We start from the raw sequence: 26,760 nt of genomic DNA on the forward strand, positions 1-26,760 counted from the left end.
AGTAATATAAATTTATGCACAACCACATAATATCACATTCAAAATGTCTGTATTGTTACACCCAAAAAAAAAACCATATAATATGAATATATAATACCTTAGACAATATGAATGTTTGAGAATTATCTTCAGTCCTGAGAGGGACACAGCACTGTTCTCCAAATCAAGATGAACTTGTGTGTTTGTGGATTGTCTGATTACATAGGACACAGCACAGCATGTGTAAGGGTCAAGATGTTCATCACTCAAATCTAGATGATAGTTTATTCTCTCTAGAAATGAGCAGCAGGTTTCAGGTGACTGAAATTCATACAGACACTGACATATGAAGGCAGTGTTTTCATCATCTGGTTGTTCACCAATGAAAGTGTTTAAGACCCTCTCAAAGAACCCATCAATATTGTCCTTGATCTTGTTCAATGGAAAGAGACACTTCAGATGATCAATGATGGTTTGTGATTGAAGCCCACAGAGAAAAGGAATTATATGTTTCATGTGTTCACTGTCTTCATTCTGACACAGATGGAGAACCTCATCAAGTATTTCTGATTTTTCTAGAAGCCAGAGAGCAGAAAAATATTCCTGCATTGTGTTGTGAGAAAAAGCACAAAATGTCTTGGCACATGCTGGTGACACAACGGAGACAGTCTTCAGGAAAGCACCAGAAATGCCTCTCTCATCATAATCAAACTCCAGGTTGATAGTTTTTAACTTGGTGGCACTGAAAGCGCTCTCTGCTAAAGACAGGACCATGTCTCTGCAGTGTTTAATGTGTCCATCTAAATCCAGCAATTTCTTTTTTCCGTGTCTCTGTAGACAGTGACGAAATATTCGTACATACAGCTCAGTAGCTGTGAAGTGTTTCTGTGCTTCTTCAGAAGTGTAGTATGAAATACAGGCTGCCACCATAAAAGCATACATAGGGACGTGGCAGAGACTGAAGAGTGCAGGATTGTTTATCACAATGTCTACCAACTCTGGTTCATTAGCTGTCATCTTCCTAAAAAAATCATAAATTGACTCTTCACTGAAACCTTGAACATAAACTTTACATGTTGTCCAGTCAGAGAACTCATACTCTACTTCAGGTCTGCATGTTACCACTATCTTTGCTTCAGGCAGAAGTTCATGTTCCATGATCTCCAGCAAAACCGTGTTCTCCTGAAAATCTCTGATTCCGTCAAAAACAATAGTGACACTGTCAGAATGTTCTTGTAGATATTCTAGGATTTCTTCAGCATTTTCTTTAAGCTGTGGATTTAACATTAAATATTTGCTCAGTAGAAGATTTTCTAAGCTCTCTGTAGTTGAAATGTTTGACAGTGTGTTTTCATCAAAGTAAAACATGAAGTCAAGGTTTCTGTCACTTCTCTCTGCCCAGTGATGTAACATTTGTTGAACAACTGTCGTCTTCCCAATTCCAGGTTTTCCTACTATTAGGATACTTTTCTCACTGCGATTCAGTAAATCTTCAGGGGATTTTCTCTGTGTGTCCTTTGGTATGTAGGACTTCATCTTTTTTGAACGAGATTTCTTGCTCTTCAGTGTGATTTTGTTACGGGGTGTATTCTTCTCTCTCTCTGTATCCAACACCAGAGGAATAAAAGTGAAGTTTTGTTGTAGTCTTCCTCCATAGAACTGCAGACTCTGTCTCCACCTTTGTAAAAGAATTTGTTTTGTTCTTGTCTTCAAATAATTTAGCAGCTGATGACATGAGACAGGTCCTAAAATTACAGATAAATTAAAAACATTAATCATGTGAATAACAAGCTTTATTTAAATTGCAAAAGTAATCTTTACCACAATATGTAAGATATTTCTTGTATCATGTATTTTGTGCATAGAGTAAATTTCTAACTGATTCCTGTGCACATATCAGGCAGTCTTACCTTTAATGTAGTCATCTTCATCCTCATCTCTAAAGGGGAACAAGGAGATCCATGTATGTAAATCAGGAGTTTGACTGGTAGAATCTGGTTTTGGCAAGACCAATTTCCTCTCACGATCCAGTATTCTGAGAAAGTTATAGCAGGCCTTCTCGCCCTTGTTTAAGACCCAGTCCAATATCCTCCTGGTTTTGTTGTACTTTTCTGGTATTGCCTCAATTTCACTAACTTCATTGCCATTGAAAACATTCTGTTGGTGAAGTTTTTCAACAATAACAGGGAGGTTTTTTAGACGTCCAACCAGTTTTTCACGAGCATTTCTGACATATTCTTTTGCAGACTCATTTGATGAAGCCATGATGTGGTCACTTTGAGCTACATATGCAGGATGTGGTCACTTTTAGCAGACTTCAAATGACACCTCTCAGACACCCAGATATACATCGACACACCATATGCAGATTTATCTTGAACTGAATTAATTTCTCCTTTAACAGAGTAGAATAGGGCATAATTAGTCACACACCCGGAAACACACTCTCTCATCCCACTTCCTTGCTCACTCGCGGTGCCTCTGAGCACACGCTAAACACGAGCGGCCTACAGTTAGTAGAATTAGAGGTAAGTAGTAGAGGTCTTCATGGGTCCACTTAGATCCGAAAACCCGAGGTCCGACCCGAGACCCGAGCGGGTTCGGGTCTAAAAGTTTCACGTGTGCCTCAGACACGGGTCGGGTATAATTATAGCGGCATCGGGTCTCGGGTAATTTAAAATGAATGTATTTTTACTGAACGGACCCCAGAAGACCCGAACTACTGTATCTCGTGTGTGTGCATCGACTCGAGTCCTTTTCCAACCTCTCCTCTGTTTGCCAAGACCGCTTGTGACATGTGTATGGTGATGTGTACATCAGCCCCCAGGGTAGGGTCGTATACTACTAACCTTATTGCAATCCACTATTCCATTGTATTCCCTGTATTTCACTATAAAAAAATGAAAAATTTAGATGTGACCAGTCACTAGAAAATTTTGAGTTGTGAGTTGTGCCATTTAGTGCTTTCAGACAATATAATGATGTGTGTCTTTAATCATTTCTGTGCATGGCTGCATATTTGTAATGCTGAAATACACAATAATATGTTTTACATTTTAAAAGGTTAATAAAAATAAATCATGTTTGTTTTCTAAAGTATGTTTTCATGGGTGTTAATCGCTTCATTTTTGTTGGAAGAAAAAACAACTATCACACTGTGATAAGGGCTGAAGTTGAACGCAGCGAAGAACCCGAACTGTGTATTGGTCCAGTAAACTGCAATTACAAGAACTGCAACGATGCAGATGTCATATCATAGCAATCCATCAATAAAAGCACACACACCTTGTACTCTCTGATGTTCACTCTGCTCGGCGTCCTTGCGGATTGAAAAACGCACTGAATCCACGCAGACTCAGTTCAGGGGAGGAGCCGAAACATGACGCAGCTTGTCGCCGCTTCAAATGCGTTTTTAAAGGGGACTGAAGCCCCCTAAGTTAATTTTCGTTGAAACAGACCTGTCAATCAATTTTGAATCCACTCTGTAGCGGTTATTTTAGTGTAGCGTTATGCAACTTTCGGGTCCAGTCGGGTTAAAAAAAAATTGCTGTCGGGTCGGGTCGGACTCGGGTCTAATTTTTTCGGGTTTGTCTCGGGTCGGGTCTTTCTTAAAAAAAAAAAATTATGCACGTCGGGTTCGGGTAAAAAGTGATTCGGGTCACTTCGGGTCAGGTACATTTCTTTAGACCCAAGAAGACCTCTAGTAAGTAGTGCAGAATAAACAATCTGTAATTTAAATTGTGCAGATGTAACAATGTTAATACTTAAATGTAATAACCTCAAAATTACATTCAATACGTAACATATTCAAATAAAAGTATAAAAACTTGTGCATAAGCAAAGAAATAAAATCACCATAAATCGTCATGAATGCGATTTCTAGTTTTTGTAAGGACAGACATGTATTTATCATTAAGTCCAGAGAAAATATTAAGATAATCTACTTTTTCACAATATAATGCATAGTGCTAGTAGGTGTAAGTTTATTACTTACATTCTTCCACTTGAGTAAACTTTAAATGAACAATCACTACTTACCTTATAGCCTACTGCATGTAACACTGCTACAATGGTGTGACTATACATGTTCATTTAAACATTTAAATTGGATTGGTTTATTAAATATGATACACAAAGCAATTTGCAGGTGGAAGCAAATCACAAATTTGAGAACATAATGTGAAAGTTAGATAGTTGAGGTGCCAAAGACTGTACAATCTTATATTTATTCTTTTCCTGCAATACTTTTGCCACATTAAATAAGTAAAGTCACATAAGCCAAAAAAACAAAAACAAAGTTTGACTTTGAGGCTGAACTTGTATGTTACACTGCCAACCTAACTGGTGACATCCTTCCAGGACTGTCAGCTGAGTTAACCATTAAAAACTAAGTGTTTGTGTCCCTGCAACTTGTCCATGACTGACGTCTCTGTTTATCACTTGTGAATCTACAAACAGATTCAGATTCAGATTATTTTATTTAATACCATCTCAGCAATCAAAAGCTATTTTCATGGCAAAAATTCAGTTACAAAAACACAACTATCATATAAATACAATAAAAACATAACAAATATAAACAGCAAGTCATATTATAATTTTTTTTAAATTAACATACCATAAAAAAATCCAAACCCTTTTCAGACATAATGTCATTAAATATGTCCTTAAGTGAAGCAAGTTAATAAAAGAGCATTCTGCTTGTGTTAAGTCCAGGACAATCTAATAAAATATGTTTGACAGATAAGGGAATCTTACAGAACATACATAAAGTTGGGTCTTTTCACCTTTAAGCAAAAAAGCATGGGGTCAATTTTTAACGTCCTTATTAAGAGCTTCGGAATCTACAAACATTGTCTGTTTTCCTAACTGTCACAAACTAATGAGTAACTAGCATGGATTAGCTGTGTTCGTTAACCAAGGACTAAAACAAACCAACATAAGAAATATAATTTCCTAATATTCAATATCATAAAGCACATGCTAACTTGTGAAATGTAATCCCTCGCTGTCTGGTTTTTAGATTTCTTTCGTTTGAACAACCAAAAGCAGCACAGAAGTCCGGCATCGTCCATGCATTTAAAGTACAAGAGCACCGTACAAAGATGGCGGCAGTTTTGACGCATTTTTAGGACCCCAAGGCGGCATCTAGTGTATAGATGTTGGTTTATATGGCGGGTCGCAATCAACTTATTTAGGTGCAATACCGCGACCTACTGTACCAGGATATGCAACCTCATGTACCTACAAAAAAAAACAAAAAAAAAAAAACAATCTATTTTCTATGGTATGTTCCTGATTCTTTTAGAAAAATAAATAATTCTTTATTACATTTCCACAGTTTTTCCACCCAACCCTAATATCCATTTCAAACTCCATTCTTTTCCCAACTCATAAATTCATTCATTCATTTTCTACCGCTTGACCGAACTTCTCGGGTCACGGGGAGCCTGTGCCTATCTCAGGCATCATCGGGCATCAAGGCAGGATACACCCTGGACGGAGTGCCAACCAATCGCAGGGCGTTCCAGAGATGCCAATCAACCATGCATGTCTTTGGACCGGGGGAGGAAACCGGAGTACCCGGAGGAAACCCCCGAGGCACGGGCAGAACATGCAAACTCCGCACACACAAGGCGGAGGTGGGAATCAAACCCCCAACCCTGGAGGTGTGAGGCGAACGTGCTAACCACTAAGCCACCGTGCCCCCCTAACTCATATCTATCCTTTAAATATTTCCCTCTCTAAGTTATATTTTTTACACAACATTATGGCATGTTCCACATTTTCTGGAACATTACATGCATCACATATCTTGACTTAGGTGTTTCCTTAGAACTCTAAATGCGCAGTTTCTTTCTTTAATTGCATTTTTACATTCATCATTCCACCATGGGAACCATTTTCTTTTTTCCATTCACTATACTTCTTGGAATACAAACTGTTGCAGCATTTATAACTAAGAATGTCACAGCTTCTGTACATCTATCAACATCTCCCTCCATCATTATGGTTTCAATGGATTCCATACAGCATTCTCTGAACTTTTCCCAATCTGCTTTATGAAAGCACCACCTCTCTATTCTGCACCCTTCCTGCATATGTAGCTCAAAGTTAAATGTACTTAATATTATGTAATGATCACTTCCTGTATTTATGTTGTTCAATAGTTTCCACTCACAAATATTACTCATATTTCCAGTAACAAAAGTAAGGTCTAGATATGATACTGAATTCTTTCTAACATCTACTCTAGTACCACTTCCATCATTAACACACACAAGCGATCTCTCGTCCATTAATTCTTCAACTACTTCTCCATTCTTATCTGTATGATCACTTCCCCAAAGTCTATTATGAGCATTAAAATCTCTGCACTATATTTCTCTTCTATCAACATTTGGTAAAATATCTTAAAATATTTGTGTTGTTAAGTTCTTAAATGGATTATAAAAATTACCAATTTAATATTAACTCTTGGACTGCGCATTTCTATAACTACACTAGGGCTGGTGATAAAACGATAACGATATGTATCGCGATAGACACGTGATCGGCATCAATAAAAAACGTATTCAATAAAACGTTCAATATTTTTTATTCTCAGCTCGCCAGTATGGCAGTTTTTTGGATATTATAAGTCTGACCGTAGTCAGACCAATGTCATCTGCAGATTATTGGCAAGACCGTCGTCCCCGCCAAGACTTAACTTGCACTAAATTCTCAGGTTTCTCCATGTTTATTTAACACATTTTGCACTATTTTATTACACTTTATTAAGCATTTCTTACATTTTCCACCTTAAAAGTTAAGAGATAATTGTTGTGTTCATTGTGACTTTAGACTTATGTTTACATTATAATTATTTGAGGTTTCCTGGTTGTTGACATTTCTGTCTTAATAACTGAGGGGATTCTGATCAGAGGAAGGTTAAGTTTAAAATAAAAATGTTTAAATGGAATATATTTTTCTCCTGGTCCTTATTTTAAATGGGTCATAAAAAAATATCAATAATTATCGATATCGACCGATATGAAACACTGATATCGTGATATAGCCTCCACAATTGTCTTAATTCTATCACTTTTCCTCTTTGGCTGCATTGCTTCATTCACAATTTTGCATATTAAAACTACAAAGCTAATTTAATCCATAATCCATACATCCTCATTCTTCTTTTTACAGCATATGTGTATTTCTGTTTGTCTCTGATTTTCAACACAAGATGGACTCTCTGTTGGATGTCCTCTTGCTGGCTGATTTATATGATTTGCAACATGAGCATCATTGGAACTGCATAACATATTTTCCTTGACTTTTTTTAACTGCATCAGCATATGACACTTGATTTATTATTTTGTACTTCTGAACTTCTCTAGCTTGTTTTTGTACAGAGCATCCTCCAAACGCAGCACTATGTTCACCTCCACAGTTGCAACATCTATTTTTTGCATCTTTGCCACATTTTCCATATTCATGTTCTCCTCCACATCTAGCACATTTTATCTTTCCTTTGCTTTGCCCTGCAGTGTGTCCCAATCTTTGGCATTTGAAGCATTACATTGTGGCTGGGATATACTCCTTAACATCATAGCTCATGTTGTGTATGTGGTTAACGCTGTTTATTAACTACATTTCCCAGAATGCACTTCTTGCATGTGTTTCCGGTTGTACATGTTCCGGTGAATTCTCTCTCTGCACGTGTGAATAAAGAACAGTCACGTTAAGTCCGTGTGTGTCTCATAAATCTATTAAATACTTCGGATAGTCTCCTAAAATACACAACAAAAGTGGCGACGAGGATCTTGTTATCCCGTGTTTTGCATAGGCGGAAATGGACGCGGACAAGCGCGAATAACAGCTTCCTGCTAGTTCACTTTGGCTGCTAAGCGGGGAGGAAAGACAACGATTCAAATAAGTGACTGAATTGATTGTTAAACGACGGAGAACGGACAAAATGGCATCAGTATTTGGAAATTTGGGTTCTTTTGAGGAAAGCAATGAACAGTGGTGCTCTTACACAGAAAGATTTGAGTACTTTGTAGCAGCTAATGCTATTGATGAAGAGAAAGTGCGCAACCTCCTACTACTGCGCAACCTCCTGCATCCAGAGAAACCCGGAGAGAAAACGTATGAGCAAATAGTGAACACTCTTAAAACACATTTCTCTCCAAAGCCCTTAGTAATTGCAGAGCGATTTCGGTTTCACAGATGACAGCAGCTGGAAGGGGAATCTGTAGCAGTGTTTGTGGCAGTGCTAAAAAAATTAGCTGAACACCGTGAATTTGGTGATGTGCTCAATGATACACTTCGAGACAGATTAGTATGTGGACTACGCTGCAAGAGCATACAGAAAAGACTGTTAACTGAGAGCAACCTGACACTACAAAGAGCAATTGAGCTAAGTGTGTCTATGGAATTGGCTGCTAAAGAAGCCCAGCAATTGAGCTCAAACAGTAAAGTGTACAAGATGGAGACAGAAAAACAAACTGAAATTAAAGGCCCATGTTTCCGCTGTGGTAAGACTGGACATTCACCTGTTTCATGCTGGTTTAAGGATATGGAGTGCCGCAGCTGTAAGAAAAAGGGACACATTGAGAGGGCATGTAAAAATAAAACGGAAAAGAAAAAAATGCATCAGAAACCAGTTTTCAGAAAGAAAGGAAAGAAGCGCATATTTACAGTCGGACAGGAAAATAAGGAGTGTACAGACATATCTGATGAGGAATTGCCTTTGCATGTGCTCACGTTAGCAGGTGGAACTAAAGCTTATAAGGTCACTGCACTGCTGGAAGGACAGCCAGTGAAAATGGAAATCGACACTGGTGCTGCTGTATCGCTGGTGTCAGATGCAGTATACAGTGAAATACTCAGACACCTGCCACTTAAACCACCTGATGTTGTCCTTAAAACTTATACTGGAGAATCAGTGACCATGAAAGGACTCACCCAAGTAACAGTGGAGTTGAAGGGACAAACAAAAAAACTGCCATTGTATGTGGTTGCAGGTGATTACCCCTCGTTGATGGGACGTTCCTGGCTGGAGCAACTAAAGGTGGACTGGCAGGCCATACACATGATGACACCTAAAACCCTGGACCTCAAAGGTGTCCTTGAAAAACACAGTGAAGTTTTCAAACAGGAGTTAGGCAGCATGGAAGGAATCACAGTAAAATTGACTGTGGAACAGGGAAGCCAGCCAAAGCTTTTAAAGTCCCGGCCCCTGCCATATGCACTCAAACCCAAGGTAGAGGCAAGCTTGAATGATCTTGTGAAGAATGGAGTGCTGGAACCAGTCAATGTGAGTAAGTGGGCAACGCCTATTGTTCCAGTTATAAAGAAGGATGGAGGCATAAGGATCTGTGGGGATTTTAAAGTTACTGTAAATCCAGTGTTGTCAGCAGAACAATACCCCTTGCCTCACATTAATGACCTCTTTGCGGGGTTGACAGGAGGACAAAGATTTAGCAAAATCGACCTCAACCAAGCATACCTACAGATGCATGTTGAGGAACAGTCCAGAGAACTCCTTACCATTAATACACACAAAGGACTATTTCGGTACAAACGTTTGCCATTCGGAATTACTTCAGCTCCATCCATTTTTCAGCGAGCGATGGATCAGATTCTAGTGGGGCTTCCAGGAGTTGTGTGTTATCTAGATGACATTCTAGTGACTGGCACGGATGAAGAGTCGCACTTACGACACCTGGATGCTACCCTTGCGAGGCTGAAAGAATACGGATTAAGAGTGCGCAAGGATAAATGTGAATTTTTCCAGGTTGCAGTCGAATACTTAGGCCATGTCATTGATGCCGCTGGTCTGCATACGTCCCCATCCAAGGTTAAGGCCATTGTGGATGCACCAGTACCCAAAAATGTCAGCCAGTTACGGTCTTTCCTCGGCTTACTGAACTATTATGGCCGTTTCATTCCACATATTGCTACGCTGCTGAAACCTCTGCACAAATTGTTATGCCATGAAAATAATTGGAAGTGGAACACTGAATGCCAGGAGTCATTCAAGAAAGCGAAGGAGACACTTCTAAGGTCAAACGCACTCACTCATTTTGACCCTGCTCTTCCTATTCAGCTGGCCTGCGATGCTTCCCCGTATGGTGTGGGGGCTGTCTTGTCCCACATCATGCCCAATGGTCAAGAGAGGCCAATCGCATTTGCTTCCAGGAGTCTGAGCAAAGCAGAAGCAAACTATGCTCAGATTGAACGAGAGGCATTGAGCATTGTGTTTGGAGTGCGTAAGTTTTATCAGTATATTTTTGGAAGGAAATTCACGCTGCTGACTGATCATCGCCCACTCACTGCAATATTTGGTCCACACCATGGCATTCCTGCTCTTGCTGCAAGTAGGATGCAAAGGTGGGCTTTGTTGTTATCAGCTCACACCTACGACATCAAGTACCGAAAGTCGGAATTGCACGGAAATGCAGACGGTCTATCCAGGTTGCCTCTCGCTGACAAGGTAAAGGAAGCAAAGGTGGCTAAAATTTTCTATTTCAGCCAGGTGGAACGGGCCCCTATAACAGCCGCGCAAGTGCGCAGGGGCACACGAAACGACCCTGTCCTGTCAAGTGTCGTGGATATGGTCATGACGGGCAAAGAGGAGAGTGATGATCTGGAGCTAAAACCTTACATCTCTCGACGTCATGAACTTTCAGTGCAGTCAGGATGCTTATTGTGGGGGAGGAGAGTGGTTATTCCCCCGGTTTTACGCAAGCCAGTGCTAAAACAGCTGCATGTGGGACACTGTGGGATGGTCCGCATGAAGGAGATCGCAAGGAGTTACTTCTGGTGGCCAGGAGTAGATGGCCAAATTGAGGAAAAAGCTAGGACCTGTACCTCATGCCAACGCATACGTAACACACCACAACTGGCACCGCTGCACCCATGGGAATATCCTGAAAAACCATGGCATCGCATTCATATTGATTTTGCAGGCCCAGTCGAGGACAAAATGCTGTTGGTAGTCATGGATGCACACAGTAAGTGGCCGGAGGTGGCCATTATGAAATCTACTTCAGCTGAAAAGACAATTGAGAAACTGGGAGAAATTTTCAGTAGATTTGGGTCACCAGTGCAACTTGTCTCAGATAACGGCCCTCAATTTACATCTCATGAGATGGCCACATTTCTACTGGCAAATGGTGTGCAACATATCACGTCATCACCCTACCATCCTGCAACAAATGGGTTAGCAGAAAGATTTGTCCAAACCATGAAACATGCTTTGAAAGCGTCGCTCGGGCAGGGCACATTCCATCAACGTCTGCACAGCTTCTTGCTCTTTTATCGTAGTACTCCGCATGCAACCACCAAAGTGTCGCCAGCGCATTTGCTGTTCAACCGAGAGCTCAGGACAAGCTTTGAGCTGATTAAACCAGCAACACTCAAAGAAACTGTTCAACGGCAACAAGAGCATCAAGTACAGCGACGGAATATGCGAGCCAAGGACAGAATCTTTGCAACAGGCTCATCAGTGCTTGCTCGGAACTATGGTAGTGGTCCGAAATGGGTTCCGGTTACTGTGGAGGCCCAGACGGGTCCAGTGTCATACAAGGTCAAGACTGCTGAGAATCTTTCCTGGAGGAGACATACTGATCAGTTGCTTGGTGGAGCCAGCACCGTTACAGATGTTCCTGAGGTCACGGATGAAAATTCTCCAACTTCATTAGTCTCCAAAAGGGAGTCTACGATGATCTCAAATGATTCTTTTGCTAACAAACCATTATCTTCATCGACAGAAAATGGAAACCAAATAGGACGTCGGTATCCAGTAAGGGAGCGACGTCCACCCCGGCATTTATCGGATTACACTTAGTTAGGGGCTACCCTTATTGCTTCGGGGCAGAATAATCCCCTAAGGGTAAGCTAGGGTCTGAGGTAGTCTACCCTCATTTCCAGGTTAAAGTGTTGTTATTGAATTACAGGACTCAACATGAAGACTCAATGTTCACGTTGAAAGAAAAAAAAAAAAAAAAAAAAGAGAGTTTATGTTCATAGATATGTTGATAATAGGAAATGTTATAATTTAAGTGGTACAGTTTAATCTGTAATCTTTGCGTTATACCTCAAGAGTAAGAGGGGAGGAAATGTTGTGTATGTGGTTAACGCTGTTAATTAACTACATTTCCCGGAATGCACTTCTTGCATGTGTTTCCGGTTGTACATGTTCCGGTGAATTCTCTCTCTCTGCACGTGTGAATAAAGAACAGTCACGTTAAGTCCGTGTGTGTCTCATAAATCTATTAAATACTTCGGATAGTCTCCTAAAATACACAACAGCTCAAATACCCCATTTTGATTTTCTTGGTCATAAACTAAAAAAAACAAATTTTCCTCAAAATCGGCTTTCCTCCGCGGTGGACAAAATACACAAGTCTCTATGTGCAGATGGCTGAGAAACAGATTCCAAGGGACCGTCTGCAAAGTGCAAAACCCGAAAAGCGAATACAAAAAACAGTCAATAACTTGACTGTAATACACTGTACTGTCACCAAACTTAGATCACACATCACTGATGTCCTGATACATATACTACAACACTTATTTTGGGGAAATGTCTTTTTGTTTATTTTTTCTGATTTTTTATAATAATAAAAAATCAATAACTTGACTGTAATACACTGTACTGTCACCAAACTCTGTCTCACGCCCTCTGGAAGTGTGGAGGTGAGCTTCATCACAACATCACCTGACAGTTCAAGTTCAGATTTGGCTTGTCGTATTCCATCTACACTCCCTTGGTACACATCAAAGTCACACAGCATGCCAGAGATTCTGAAATGAAAAAAAAAAAGTATATGTATGTATGTATGTATGTATGTATAAATAAATAAATGAATAAATATGGGTCTTCTATTGTAGTAGATGAACTGAAAGAATAGACTAATTAAAAGATAGATCTAAGTATTATCCATCAAAGTATTATCAGTTCAATGCAAATGCCAATCAAAAGTCCACTACTGCATTCAAACAATACTCTCTGGATGGGCTATTATGCTATCTACTTATCATATTAAAGGAACAAATGCATTTGTGATCATGTGAGAAATGCAGTGTCTTTATGTCATGTGTAGGTTGCACAGGCTATGTTGACTACCACGCTGGCCCAACGTTGTAGAATTACAACATGGACTTAACAAGCTCTAAATCAAATTTTATTAATGTTTTCCAAAATAACTAAATATGTATGTGTTCTAGACATTGTAATAAACACAGAAAAAAATGTAAGGATTTGTACTTACTTGAATCTTGACATATCCAGTCATGCAAAAAAGGAGATGAGCTTGAATCCATTGATGTCCTTCAGATAAGCCAAAACCAAAAAGTCTTTCAAATGATTTCATGACCGCTGTAGTCATTAAGTCCGGTAATTTTGGATTTCTTTGGGACAGGAATGATGGTGGAGCTTTTGAAGCATGAGGGGACTTCACACAGCTCCAGTACAGTGTATTACAGTAAAGTTATTGATTTTTTTATATTATGAAAAATCATAAAAAATAAACAAAAAGACACTTCTCCTAAGTAAGTGTTGTAGTATATCTATCAGGACATCAGTGATGTGTGAACTGAGTTTGGTGACAGTACAGTGTAGTACAGTGTTTTGCACTTTGCAGACGGTCCCTTGGAATCTGTCTCTTAGGTGTTCGCACATAGAGACTTATGTATTTTGTCCAACGCGGAGGAAAGCTGATATTGAGGAAAATTGGTTGTAGCTGCGTCTCTACATTACTATAATAAAAAAAGAGGTGTTATTTGTGTAGTAACACCCTTTAACTCTGGAGTTATTGACTCGGGAAATTCGAATCTGTGAATATGCAGCCAACTTTACTTTAAGTAAGGTTTCCGTTTCCTCTTTATAATCCACAACCTACAGAACCGTCCCGTTAACCGCATTTTACTGATTTTGTCTGTTTTTAACGACGACAAAAAGACGCTTCTACCAAATATGGTGGCGCTGTGTGTCGTACCACGTGACTAACGGATGATCCGACTGACCAATAGGGAAGAAGGTGCACTGTATTAGAGTTAGAGAAACTATGGTGCAGCACGAGGATGTGGATAAGCGTGTTTTTTGCAGATGTATTTCATCACCTCATCACATTAAACTATTAAGTACTATTCGGAAAGGACTAGTTTTACAGGGGGTCGTTAGAGAAATTTCAGTTTCACAGACGTACTTTGTGATTTTAATCCCGTCCAAATCTGCCAAGTCTTTTTCTCAAGCGACCTGTGTAAAAATTCCAGAGCAAATTACCTACTGTTTTTCAGCAAAATCGGCGCTCCTCTGAGAAATCTAATCGCGTGTGAATGCGAATGGCTGTGATTGCCGAAAATGTTTTTTTTTTTTCCCAAAACGCGTTTTCTTGTCTGTTTTGGTCAACGTGAACTACCGTATTAAACCTAGTGCACCGGTATTCAAGGTTCTGCTTTCTGCACACCAATAATGGATGTAAATGTGTTTGCTACCGTGCGAAGAAATAAAAAAAAATTAAATCAACAAGAAGAGCCAAATCACGTAAATTGTTAAGACTGGCTCCTGTAATATCAGTTTCAGGTAAGAGTACTTTCATTTCTATAGTCAATTACATAACGTGAAAATTATATAAAAGCGTATTTATTCCAGTGGGTTTATAAGAAGTTCTATATAAAACCATATGATGACCATACGCAATCCACGCATCCTGGACATGTGGTCTTGTGCAACGCCCACATGTAAAACACAGACACTCCTACCTCCGTAATAAACACAGAGATGTTAGTCCCGTCCGAATCCATACATGAAATGACAGACGTCGGCTGAAAAAAATTCTAACTCTAACGTCGTTTGGAAAACTAGTCCCGTCCGAATAGGGCTTTAGTATCTTATTTTACATTTAAATTCATTACTCATTTTATATCTCTGTATCTGATCATATTTTACTAGTTTTAAAATATTAGTTATAGTAAAAATGGGTATTATAATAATGGGTATAATAAACATGTATATAATAAACATTGTATAATAAACATGTGTACTCACTTTTGTTGTTGTTGCTCCAAAGCAGATCGATAGGTGAGTAGGAGATAATGAATCTGAGGTACACATACTACTTGAATGAAAATGGCTTTCATCAGTTCTGCTGTGATTGGTGGGACTGAACACGCTGTACGTCATGTCACTATTATCTACCAGTCATATTAAAGAGAATCAAATTTCTCATCTTACTGAAAACCACGTGTTAGTGATCACCCTGTAGCAGATTCTATAGTAGTGAGTCACTGTCACAACCTTGACTTCAAGTGTTTTAAGTTCTTTCGGCATCATACTATAAATGGAAATTTATAAATATATACGTATTGTTTGAATTTATATTGATATAAAAATAGAAATTGTTGTGTTGTGTAAATATAGGTTAGATACCGTAGGCACCATTTATAGTAACCTATCACCAAGAAGTGTTAGTCTCCTTCGATAGCTCAGATGGTAGCGCGGAGGACTGTAGTGATATAATAACGTAGTCATCCTTAGGTCGCTGGTTCGAATCCGGCTCGAAGGAATGCTTTTGTTTTCTATTTAAAACATTCACATTAAAAAAAAAAAAAAATCTAGTTCACGTGTTTCAGGTAGATGTAGGTCTTTAACCGTCCTTTAAAGATAAACGTGTAGAGGTGGGTTTGAGAAATGACACAAATGACATTGTTTCAGAGCTTATCATGTTTCTATTTATCTTATTCTTTCCTATCAGTTTTGTTGTAGTTTTCAGTTTACTCATTGAGTGTCAACGTACACGGTACAGTTCAGCTCCTCTCTCTTAATCAGATGTGGCTCCTACATGCTGCACCCACACAGACCTGACATCCCTGATCAGTAATAATGCCTTCATATTATCAACATGTTTAACCTGTGGTGAGTGTGACAGCACAAGATGTTGTGTAGTTTACACATACACACAAACATATTAATGAGCACTTAAGAAGTAGTCAGCCGAGTGTAAAGATTAAAACACATCCACTTTATTTTCCATTTATTCTGTTTCCAAGTAGAATTCATTTTATGGCATAATTAAGACTTCTATGTTAATAGATGTACATACATTTAAAAGTCACAGAGTAAACAATAGACATTGGTCTTTTTTTGAATTCTATAATATAAACACTGGTAAAAAATAATATAGAATATTTTTACACAAATATGTGCATTAGTCCTTCATTTCCCAGAGAAAATAAATAAAATTTGACCCTGAGCATTTTATCATGTGGATAATAGAATGTATTATAGTTTGTAATTGTCATAAGCAGGGTTCTATTTAATACAGTGCAAATAAAGAAGTGGAATGAGAACCAGGAGTTATCTTAAAAATGGAATGGGAAAAGGATAAAACAAATGGCTTGCATTTGCACTACACACACACACACAGAATAAAGTGTGACACTGTCTCTAAACCATACAGCATATCCGGTCTCACCACTGTCCTGTACACCTTCCCCTTGATTCTTGCTGATATTTTCCTATCACACAGAACTCCTGACACCTTTCTCCACCCACTCCAACCTGCCTGCACTCGCTTCTTTACTTCTTTCCCACTCTCTCCATTACTCTGGACTGTTGACCCCAAGTACTTAAACTCCTGTACCTTCTTCACCTCTTCACCCTGTAACCTTACTGTTCCACTTCCCTCCCGTTCATTCACACACATGTACTCCGTCTTACTACGACTGACTTTCATTCCTCTTCTCTCCAGCGCAAACCTCCACCTCTCCAGGTTTTCCTCCACCTGCTCCTTGCTCTCACTACAGATCACAATGTCATCTGCAAACATCATCGTCCAAGGAGACTCCTGTCTGACCTCCTCTGACAACTGGTCCATCACTATAGCAAACAGGAAGGGGCTCAGAGCCGATCCCTGATGCAGTCCCACCTCCACTGTGAACTCCTCTGTCTGACCTACAGCACACCTCACCACTGTCCTGCTCCTCTCATACATGTCCTGCACCACTCTGACATACTTCTCTGCTACTCCTGACTTCCTCATACAGTACCACAGCTCTTCTCTTGGCACCCTGTCATACGCTTTCTCTAATTCTACAAACACACAGTGCAACTCCCTCTGACCATCCCTATACTTCTCCATCAACATTCTCAGAGCAAAAATTGCATCTGTTGTGCTCTTTCTGGGCATGAAGCCATACTGCTGCTCACAAATTTCCACCACCTTCCTTAACCTAGCTTCCACTACTCTTTCCCACAACTTCATTGTATGGCTCATCAACTTGATCCCCCTATAGTTGCTGCAACTCTGCACGTCACCCTTATTCTTAAAGATCGGCACTAACACACTCCTTCTCCATTCCTCAGGCATCCTCTCACTTTCTAAAACCCTGTTGAACAAACTATAACTATTATAATGAGTGAAGTAATGCATATAAAAGTGTTTTATGCCAAAATACTGCTAACAAAAGGTTAAAAACGGTGAAATATAAAATTGCATTGATCAGATTAAAAATTTGGCACTTATCAAAATAAATCTAAAAACAATGCCCTATAACTTTTTTTTTTTAAAGGCCTCAGTTGATGCAATCAATAATTTCTTCTGGGAATAAAAAGGGTTCTAAATATTAAAGTGCAGGAACAGAAAGAAGTGCGATGACAGGAAGACAGCAGGCTGGACGGAGTTTTATAAAGTGAAATTCATCATTATTAACCATTAAATCTGCAATTATGATTCATTATAACATTCAGAAAAGAATTACAGGCAGTGTATATTAATGAATACATATTAATACATTATTCTTATACAGCGTGTCCCAAACATCAGGGGAAATTTCCGACGTGACTTTTTTCCCCAGAAAGCATTTGACAAATGAAGAACATGGTGTAACAGGAAACAAGGTGGTGCAATTAACCATCACAAGTGAGAGAAACAACACTGTTGAAGTGAATCAAGTTACATTTTGCTAAGTCACTTCCTCTATGTTTGGAACACGCTGTAGTTATTATATTAGTGAATTTTGTGAAAGAGCTGCAGATGTAGCTCACAGACAGAAACTCCAGTTGTTACAAAATCATTTTTAGTCTTGTTTGAGGTGTAGAAGATTAAATGTTGATGTACATTCATTCATTCACTCACTTTCTAACGCTTATCCGAACTACCTCGGGTCACGGGGAGCCTGTGCCTAACTCAGGCATCATTGGGCATTGTCACGACGAGACAAAGGCGAGTGAGGATCCAAGTGCAGTTCAGCCTTTTACTAAACCAAGACAAGAAACAGGCAAACAAACGGGCAGGCAAAACAGGGCAGAATACTGAGCACACAGGAAACGGGAACATCAACACCAACATACAACAACGACCAACACCAGGGAAGTGAACAAATGGGGTAGATATAGCAAGCAGGAACCAATCACCAAGCAGAGACAATCAGTGACTAACATGATACACCTGGGGGGGAGATAGAGTGCAATTAGTGTCCATGGTAACCAATGAGTGGGCGAACAATTAACAGCACGGCAGACGGCAGACAGCAGACAGAAACAGGGCAAAACACAGACAAACTCATTACAGGCATCAAGGCTGGACAGAGTGCTGTTGATGTACAGATTTATTTTAATTTTTCTTTTTGTAATAAATAAGAAAGTTATTTCATATCATAACATCCAAAATATTTATTCTGTGCTGGAAATTGTGTGCAAGGAATTTATTCACTTAGATAAAGATTTGTAAGTTTTTTCCTCCCTCAACAGTCAGCACATTTTATACGTATATTTATATCCTATGGGGAAGCAGCTGTAGGCCACTTCACCTGACAAATAAAATAAAACAGGAGAACAAATGAAAATGATAAAGTGATCAAAGATATAAAATGGTGATGCAGAAAAAACTGTCATCGGTTCTGATTTTCTTCCTTCTTATTTTTAAACAACGAAATAAAGCACATGTGTAAAAGCTGCTTTACTGCGTAAATATCCAGCAGTTTGAGATTCACTCACTTTTCACTCGCTCTTCCAAATACACCATTGTACATCTTTGTCCACCAGCCTTTAACCTTGTTCCTGTCATCAGCAACCACAATAAAGAACAGAATCATTTGTTAATCACCAAACACATTCATCAGTCTAAAGTTAACAGCAGATTAAAGCATTTCATCGTTGCTCTGTTAGCTGTGAGGATGATGCATCATTACCTTCTTCTGTAGCACACGAATGCACACAGGACTCCAACAAACACAACCAAGGGCACAGTCACAGAGATGGTGCTGGTGCTGCTGCCACCAAAACATATCGAGGGATAGAAAGAAAAAAATGGTAGACTGATATGGTAGTCTGAGGTGACTGTACTTATTTAATGTTTAAAAAACGCCCATCATGTTAGATGTAATGATTTTATTATTATTTATCATCATTACATCTAACATGATGGGCGTTTTTTAAACATTAAATTAGTACAGTCACCTCAGACTTGCTCAGAAGGGATAAATACAACTAAATTTAAATAAAGTCTAATATTAAAACTTGAAATTTCTGATCTATATTATATTCTGAAAAGCTGCTTTGAAATAATGTCCACTGTAAATCAAAGTCATTCTGTAGTTCTATTCAAAAATGAAAAAAAAAAAAAAATCATAAGCAGAAAAATAAATCAATGCCACACAACTTCAATTAATCTAGGATATTTAATCTATAAAGAAATATCTTACCTGCTTGTTCCTCAGCAGTTTCAGAAGCATCAGGGGGTGATATGGTGCTGTTGACAACTAACACACACACACACACACACACACACACACACACAAAATCAGCTACAGTTCATTGATTTGATCGTGTTCTTTCTCACTACTGTAATAAGTTTTTGTCCTGAACTGCACTGATTTCACACATGACCATGATCAGATATTAACAGGGGCTCAAGGGAAAATCCTGACACCAAAAAATGACCAAAATACCCCAAACAAGAGAATAAACAGCCCCGTAGTTAATTCCTGGATTGTTAATTTTGTTTATTATTATTATTATTATTATTATTATTAGAAACATTTGGGTTACTATAATATGCTGAACATAAAAACTGCAATATCTGCATGACCTTCTACATTTACGGGATTTAACAGACACCTGTTTCCAGAGTGACTGACATTTTATCTCCTTTTTAACTGTAACCATCTGTTAATGCACAGAAAATAGAGTGTTTTTTATTTACAAAATAATACCACACCATCAATCACTACAGCTCAATAAGAGGATACATCTGAATCCACTGGGAGAAAGAAATCATTTAATTATTTTTTTTTTTTTAAGAAATTGCTAGTAGATCTTGTGATGAAAGTAAATACAAAAAAATAAAAAAAAAACATATAAAGCGTTTTTTCCTACATGACAAATATATGAGTCATGAGCTCATTTGGTGTTGAGAGGTGAAAACACACAAAGCTGAAAGGTGTACCACGAACTCCTTCGGTCCACTTGCATGTGTGTTAAAACAGCGTGCAATGAGGCGAATGCCAGTGTCACAGACCTGACGAATCAGAAAGTCTCCATGTCCCAGCACAGTATCATCCTAGGACAATGTGGAGAAGGACAACACACACAAAAAAGTTCTATCTGATTAGACACAAACGTGTGATGTTAAACAGCACAGTACCTATTCCGGGCAGCAGGTGGCACTGTTGTTAGTATACAGCCATTGGAAAGTAGTTATTCATTTACATTTACATTTACATTTACAGCATTTGGCAGACGCCCTTATCCAGAGCGACGTACATAAGTGCTTAAATCTCTAACATTGAATACATTAATGCTGGATCACTAAGTTACATACTTAAGATACCATGAGTTTAAAACATTTGTTCAAAGTTACAATGAAGGTGTCAAAGGTGTGTTTTTTTTTTTTTTTTTTTTTTTTTAAATGCAAAAGATAATGAAAGAAGTGCTAGTTGAAGTGTTTCCTGAATAAGTAGGTCTTCAACCGCCGCTTGAAAATAGCCAGTGACTCAGCTGTCCGGACCTCATTTATTATGAGTTGGTGAGCTAATAATAATAATAATAATAATAATAATAATAATAATAATAATGCAACTGTTCCGGACAAATTTAAGTTTGAATGTCAGTTTGTAAATCTGATGAAATTAAATAATTTTAATCAATAAGACGTAGATTTACGTCGTAATTATATTAATACACTTGTTATGTAGTTATATTGTCATTTTTACATGCAAACCTGTACCCAGTTGGTAGCTGGCCAGGCAACTGGCTAATAACTGTGTTAACCAGGGTCGATTAGTATCTGTAATTACTTATTAAATGTTTTTGATGTTTTGAAAATCATTCTCTGTTGTCTTGGAGAGTCATAGTCTCAGAGGATAAGCTCCTCATCTCCTCCTACCCTAGAAACGCCCCTGGGCTGGAAAAACTTTCAGAAGTCTCACCGGTGCGTGCCAGCTAAGTTCACAGTCCTTCGTCTGTAGAGCATGAGGTTTGGTGTAGTTGTATAGACCAAATGAGGAAATCTCATCACAAGTAGTGTTGATCCCCGTCACAACCATCTGAAAAAAAGATCACGACCCGTCATTTAAGAGGATGTGCCTCACTAGAACACTTAAATTACAATCGATCATCTTTAACTCAGTCTCCAACTAAAGACACCACCATAAGGTTGCAAGTAAATACATAAAAGTCGTTCACATTAACTAGAGTACAACGCTGTTATGGTTATGGAGGAAGTAAAGTTTACATTGATTTTAAAAAAAAGTACGTAAAAGGAAGTCACTGGGTCACGTGGCATGGAAGCGATTGAAAATTGTGATTTTTTTCATAATATTAATATAAAATAGAAACCGACCTCAATTTTTATAATACATAGCTGTCTTATTTGTTAAAGCTGTTGAAAAAAAAAATGCAGTCATTGTCTTTCTAAACATGATAATTTATCATAATTTTTACTCATAAGTGCACATCAGTATGAAGCAAAACTATATCGGATTTGTGTCTTTCAATTGGTTATTTACAGACGGTCTCCAAGTGAGACGCCTGAATCCAGAGTGTGTTCGACACAGGCCCGTCACCAAGGGGGGTGTGGGAACTTAGAGCCCGTCTCCAAGTCGGCACATATCAGGGTGAATTATACTGATATACTTTATAATACTTTTATACTATATAATTGTTACTTAAACTAAATTTACTGATAGCACTAACATTAATACTAATTAAAACAATGGGAAAGCTCCTCAGACCTGGATGAGAATGAGCAAACTTCTTTATTGTGGTCAATCAGCCAACAATTCTCTAAGAGAAATTGCCAATTTGAAAGTAACAAAAGAAATCCCAAAAACAGAAAAAGCATCTTCATGAAGAGCATCGGCATGCAAAAACAAAAACCCTCAGGACGGTCCTGCAGAGTAACGGGATTTTTTACGCATACCTTTTTGGCTTCAAAATTCTCCTCTATATATACGCTTCCAAGCGCCTCCTTATCAGTTCCCCTCCTCACAGACCCATTTTCATATCACCTTATCCTTATGTCTCATATGTTTTTGTAACGTCCTGTTCCTCACAATCCCCTTGTTTTTCCTTTACCTTTTGCCCATATGCCCATTTATGGATTTTCCTCCCCTTAGTTCCCCGGGGCCCAGGTCCGGAAGCCCAGGCCTGTGACCCTGGGTCTTCTTCGTTCGACATAACAATTATATCTAAACAACAATTTTGTTAAAAGTGTGCTCAAAAAAAGAGCCTCACTCCCTGGTCGAAGTTACATTTGCCTCTAAGTTTTTCCATGCCAGACGTCCTGAAGATTAATCCTTCATTCAGCTACAATGGGTAAGTTTCTCCTTTGTTATTTTCTTCTATACATGATTTTTAATAATTATAAGTCACTCTATGAGTCTGATTTTATGTCAAAAGTTATTATGTTAAAAGAAAGCTCTTATCTATTTGTCAACTTACAGTATATTACCACTATTGCTAAACTATTGTTGCTATACTGTTGTCACTATTGTTAAGCTATTGCTACTATAATGTTGCTTGTGTACATAAAAGTAAAAATGGAGTTCTTTGATGACTCCTCTAAACTGCTAAAAGCTTCAACTTTGTTTTGATCGCATGTTTCAAGTTATGATCTCAGCCTGTCCTTGCTCAGGCTGGAATTGTTTACCCTTATCTCAAGTTCCCGTTCCTTTATCTCCTCTAACTCCCCTTATCTCTCCTCAGACCCTTCGCCTCCAGGTCAGTCAGCTCATCCTAGTCGCTCCATCAGGTCCTCACCTCACCATCCTCGTCCTTCTCCCTACCCAAGGCCAGTGCCCGCTGATGTCATGGAGAGCTATCGCCACTTCCAGCTACTTCATATCACCCATGAGCTCATTACGTGTCTGGAACAGCTCTACTCTCCTGACCTTTCTGGCCCTGGGTCCCCTGTTTACTCTCTCTCTTCTCCTGTCTGCTGAGTTACTATAATAAAGAGTCCCTCTTTTATTCACCCTCTGACTTCTGGTTAATAATATATAATATAATAATAATATAATATAATAATAATAATAATAGTATGTATTCTCTTAAGGTTCAAGGATTTTTCACAACAGGGGCAGTGGCCCCCCAAATGACTCATTATTCGCCCCTGAACACATTAACCATATGGTAGATGCTGTCGCGATGCAGGACAAAGCCGAATGAGGATCCAAGTGCAGTTTAGACTTTTACTAAACCAAGACAAAAAACAGGCAAACAAACAGGCAGGCAAAACAGGGCAGAATACTGAGCACACAGTGTAGTATTTTCGTTTTGCAATTATATATATATATATGACGTGCATTGAGGTGAGAGGAATTAAAACAGGCAAGTAGACTGTTTACTCTTTATTTAACAACAGCCGTGCCGGCCAAAACCTTCATCAGTCAAACTCACCTAACCAGAACAACACACTCCCAGGAAATCCCTCCGCCTGTAAGCGGGCACTATTTAACATAAGTATATGTGCGCTGCACAATATACTACATCCTCCTTTCTTATAATAAAAAAAAACAAAAGTTTATCTTTAGCAGGAAAGATGTATAAGGTGTAAAATGTAACTTGGCTTAAATAATATTTCCATGTGTATCAATCAGGGATACATTAAACTTAAGCTGAACTAAACATACCATTGAATATCTACCATGACCTCTCTTTTTTTTTTTTTTTTTTTAAACACAACATACGCCCAGTATCGTATGCACTCATTGGCTTAACACATAGTCCTTGAATCTCACCGGTGGCCTAATAACTCGGCCACTTCTGGTTTGACGTATCTGTGGAGGAGAAGAAGATTGCACACACGCAGTCTCATCAGCACCGGTAGGAGCGACCGGGGTGCTGTCTCTCATCCTCAAGACTGTCCGGTTCAGTGTACACCTGAACGTCGCTAGGTGTCTTCCTTAGGTGTCTCCTGTTGCGTCTGTACTGTTGTCCTGAAGATGTCACTACGTCGTAGGAACGCGGTTCAGCACGCGATGCCATGACAACAGCAGGACGCCATCCTCGTTCAGTTTGCATGTGAACAGTCCCACCTGACGACAGCAACGGAAGTTTCTTTGTGCCTCTGTTGTAATAAGCACACTGTCTTCTTTGGAGGTCCTGAAGAGTAGAATGTGCATTAGTTGGTGCTGCAGGTTGGAGCACTGTGCTTGAGCTGGGTAAAGTGCTTCTCAGGACCCTGCCCATAAGCAGTTGTGCAAGAGAATAACCCATACCTGTGACGGGTGTGTTCCTGAGAGTTAGAAGTGCCAGAAATGGGTCAGTGTTGGTTTGTTTGGCCTTCTTTAACAGATGCTTAACAGTCTTCACAGTTCTCTCCGCCAGGCCATTTGACTGCGCATAGCCTGGGCTGGAGTGAGTGAGCTTAATTCCCCATGCTGTGGCGAACTTTCTCATGTCTTGGCTTGCAAAAGGCATATGGTCACATACAATCTCTTTAGGTATACCCATTCTGGCAAATATCAATTTCATCTTGTTAACAACTGTTTGTGTCGTCTTGTCACTGATGTTTTGTACTTCCAGGTATATGGAAAAATAATCCACAACCAGAAGAAATGAGTGACCATTGATTTCAAATATGTCAGCTCCTACTTTCAGCCAAGGAAGCTCTGGGATTTCATGTGAGATCATCGGCTCCCTCTGATGGCGAGGTTGGAACTGCTGGCAAGTTGCACATGACTCCACCATTTTCTCAATGTCTCTTGTCATACTTGGCCAATACCAGTGTACTCTGGCTAGAGCCTTGGTGTGCCGCATGCAGCCTCTGTAACATGTCTGACCTCATTTTACTCCCGCAAACATTATTCCTTCTCTTATTGACACCAAGTGTCTAATAGGCCAGTATTGTGTCACTTTTCTGTCAACTTGTTTTCTGTGATGTGGCCAATCGTGCCTGTGAATGTCCAGCAATATTTGTAATATGACGTCGTTTTGTGTCTCATGCTTTAACTGCATCAGAGTCTCTGGGCTCAAGGCCTCTGTTGGCTCAAGGGCATAGATCACTTTTTCATCAAATATATCATCCTGTCTCTGTTGCTCATGTGTCGTTGCTCGTGAGAGTGTGTCTGCTATCAGTAGCTCTCTGCCTGGTGTGTAGACTACATTCAGGTCGTAGCGTTGCAGCTGAAGTAGCATCCGCTGAAGTCTGGACGGAGCTGTTCCAAATGGCTTTCTTAAGATTGCTTCCAAAGGTTTGTGATCCGACTGCACATTGACCTTGACTCCATAGGCGTGTTGATGAAAACGTTTCACTGAAAACACAATAGCCAGAAGCTCCTTCTCTATCTGTGCATAGTTTTTTTCTGTGTCAGTTAGAGCTCTGGATGCATAGGCGATAGGATGTCCCTCTTGCATTAGACATGCGCCTAGACCGTCCTTGGATGCATCTGCTTGTATCACGACAGCTTTCTTTGGGTCAAAGAATTTAAGAACAGGGGCTGTTACGAGCGCATTTTTTAGGTTCTTTACGGCTTCCTCATGTTCATGTTGCCATTGCCATACACTGTCCTTTCTCAGCAGTTGTCTCAGCGGCGCTGTGGCTGTCGCTTCTCCGGGTATGTATTGTGCGAGATACTTGATCATCCCAAGCATGCGTTGTAGTGCAGGTTTGTCTGTGGGGGATGGCATGTCAACTATTGCCTTAACTTTTGCACTGTCCACTTTGACACCCTCTGATGTCACAACATGACCCATATATTTGACACTGTTCACCTTGTATTGGATCTTCTCTATGTTGAATTTGACATTAGCTTTCTTTGCTCTAGTCATCACTTTTTGCAGAATTTCGTCGTGCTCATTTTCCGTGGATGCAGCGATAATCATGTCATCAGCATTTACATTTACAGCATTTGGCAGACGCCCTTATCCAGAGCGACGTACATAAGTGCTTAAATCTCTAACATTGAATACATTAATGCTGGCTCACTAAGTTACATACTTAAGATACCATGAGTTTAAAACATTTGTTCAAAGTTACAATGAAAAAGTGTCAAAGGTGTTTTTTAAAAATGCGAAAGATAAGGAAAGAAGTGCTAGTTGAAGTGTTTCCTGAATAAGTAGGTCTTCAACCGCCGCTTGAAAATATCCAGTGACTCAGCTGTCCGGACCTCTAGCGGAAGTTCATTCCACCACCTTGGTGCCAGTACAGAGAAGAGTCTTGTAGTATACTTGCCTCTTACCCTGAGAGATGGTGGAACCAGTCGAGCAGTGCTGGTAGATCGGAGGGTGCGGGGTGCAGTGCGAGGAGTGATGAGGGCTTTGAGGTAAGAGGGAGCTGGTCCATTTTT

At 39.4% G+C, this 26,760-nt stretch overlaps 1 protein-coding gene and 1 non-coding gene across 4 annotated transcripts in view; one reads left to right on the top strand and one right to left on the bottom strand.

Moving 5' to 3' along the window:
• LOC132842608 (uncharacterized) overlaps positions 1-26,760 on the bottom strand; it is a 164,910-nt gene that overhangs the window by 66,531 nt on the left and 71,619 nt on the right. The window lies entirely within an intron of this gene.
• Positions 15,446-15,536, top strand: trnay-gua (transfer RNA tyrosine (anticodon GUA)). The gene is given in 2 exon segments: positions 15,446-15,482; positions 15,501-15,536. It is a non-coding gene; the product is annotated as a tRNA-Tyr (tRNA).

This window comes from Tachysurus vachellii, chromosome 3 (assembly GCF_030014155.1).
Source record: "Tachysurus vachellii isolate PV-2020 chromosome 3, HZAU_Pvac_v1, whole genome shotgun sequence".
NCBI classification, from domain to species: Eukaryota; Metazoa; Chordata; class Actinopteri; order Siluriformes; family Bagridae; genus Tachysurus; species Tachysurus vachellii.